Source organism: Schistocerca americana, unplaced genomic scaffold (assembly GCF_021461395.2).
Source record: "Schistocerca americana isolate TAMUIC-IGC-003095 unplaced genomic scaffold, iqSchAmer2.1 HiC_scaffold_1399, whole genome shotgun sequence".
NCBI lineage: Eukaryota > Metazoa > Arthropoda > Insecta > Orthoptera > Acrididae > Schistocerca > Schistocerca americana.
The window spans coordinates 2,778-5,000 of NW_025725480.1; the positions used below are offsets into that span (position 1 = coordinate 2,778).

General features: G+C 55.4%; 1 non-coding gene across 1 annotated transcript in view; it reads left to right on the forward strand.

Moving 5' to 3' along the window:
* The first annotated feature begins 535 nt into the window (after positions 1-535).
* LOC124567766 overlaps positions 536-2,223 on the forward strand; it is a 1,910-nt gene continuing 222 nt past the window's right edge. The window contains exon 1 of the ribosomal RNA XR_006970954.1: positions 536-2,223. This exon is cut by the window's right edge and continues 222 nt beyond it. This is a non-coding gene — a ribosomal RNA (small subunit ribosomal RNA).

The following is a 2,223-nucleotide window of genomic DNA, read 5'->3' on the forward strand; positions in this document are numbered from 1 at the left end:
TGTGTGCGCTGAGGATGCGCCGCCGCCCGGCGCTCGGCGCCGCGACGCCGTCTGCTGCTCGGTCGCCTCTGCGGTTCTCGCAGGTGGTTTGTATCGCAGCTGTGCGGACGTGTTGGCGCGTGCGCTGTGCTGGGAGAGTTCGCTTCGGCACCCAAGTGGGGCTTTTGTCCTTCTGTGGCGCTGGCGTTGGAGCTGCCGGTCACCGTAGGTGGCGCGTGTTGTCTCCCGCCGGCAATGCCACGACAGCACGCTCCCGGGCCTCTGTCGGCAGCGGCAAGCTCAGTTGGGAGCACGGGTGGTCGCACCTAAAGCGTCTACTCGCCAAACTCCGGGCGATTGCGCCTCTCTCGAACCCGACCAAGTACTTAGGACGGCGCTGCGCGCCGCCGGGACCTGAGAGGGTTTCGAGGTGTATTGTGCAGGGGAGCTCAGCCTCCTCCTGTTTGCAGAATAATTGAGCGGACGCTTGCGTGTTCGCGCGGGCCCCCGGGACACACTCCCGGGCGGCCGGCTGCTCAGCTCTAGTTGACGCAGCTCCCTGGTTGATCCTGCCAGTAGTCATATGCTTGTCTCAAAGATTAAGCCATGCATGTCTCAGTACAAGCCGCATTAAGGTGAAACCGCGAATGGCTCATTAAATCAGTTATGGTTCCTTAGATCGTACCCACGTTACTTGGATAACTGTGGTAATTCTAGAGCTAATACATGCAAACAGAGTCCCGACCAGAGATGGAAGGGACGCTTTTATTAGATCAAAACCAATCGGTCGGCTCGTCCGGTCCGTTTGCCTTGGTGACTCTGAATAACTTTGGGCTGATCGCACGGTCCTCGTACCGGCGACGCATCTTTCAAATGTCTGCCTTATCAACTGTCGATGGTAGGTTCTGCGCCTACCATGGTTGTAACGGGTAACGGGGAATCAGGGTTCGATTCCGGAGAGGGAGCCTGAGAAACGGCTACCACATCCAAGGAAGGCAGCAGGCGCGCAAATTACCCACTCCCGGCACGGGGAGGTAGTGACGAAAAATAACGATACGGGACTCATCCGAGGCCCCGTAATCGGAATGAGTACACTTTAAATCCTTTAACGAGTATCTATTGGAGGGCAAGTCTGGTGCCAGCAGCCGCGGTAATTCCAGCTCCAATAGCGTATATTAAAGTTGTTGCGGTTAAAAAGCTCGTAGTTGGATTTGTGTCCCACGCTGTTGGTTCACCGCCCGTCGGTGTTTAACTGGCATGTATCGTGGGACGTCCTGCCGGTGGGGCGAGCCGAAGGCGTGCGACGCGCCTCGTGCGTGCTCGTGCGTCCCGAGGCGGACCCCGTTGCAATCCTACCAGGGTGCTCTTGAGTGAGTGTCTCGGTGGGCCGGCACGTTTACTTTGAACAAATTAGAGTGCTTAAAGCAGGCAAGCCCGCCTGAATACTGTGTGCATGGAATAATGGAATAGGACCTCGGTTCTATTTTGTTGGTTTTCGGAACCCGAGGTAATGATTAATAGGGACAGGCGGGGGCATTCGTATTGCGACGTTAGAGGTGAAATTCTTGGATCGTCGCAAGACGAACAGAAGCGAAAGCATTTGCCAAGTATGTTTTCATTAATCAAGAACGAAAGTTAGAGGTTCGAAGGCGATCAGATACCGCCCTAGTTCTAACCATAAACGATGCCAGCCAGCGATCCGCCGCAGTTCCTCCGATGACTCGGCGGGCAGCCTCCGGGAAACCAAAGCTTTTGGGTTCCGGGGGAAGTATGGTTGCAAAGCTGAAACTTAAAGGAATTGACGGAAGGGCACCACCAGGAGTGGAGCCTGCGGCTTAATTTGACTCAACACGGGAAACCTCACCAGGCCCGGACACCGGAAGGATTGACAGATTGATAGCTCTTTCTTGATTCGGTGGGTGGTGGTGCATGGCCGTTCTTAGTTGGTGGAGCGATTTGTCTGGTTAATTCCGATAACGAACGAGACTCTAGCCTGCTAACTAGTCGCGTGACATCCTTCGTGCTGTCAGCGATTACTTTTCTTCTTAGAGGGACAGGCGGCTTCTAGCCGCACGAGATTGAGCAATAACAGGTCTGTGATGCCCTTAGATGTTCTGGGCCGCACGCGCGCTACACTGAAGGAATCAGCGTGTCTTCCTAGGCCGAAAGGTCGGGGTAACCCGCTGAACCTCCTTCGTGCTAGGGATTGGGGCTTGCAATTGTTCCCCATGAACGAGGAATTCC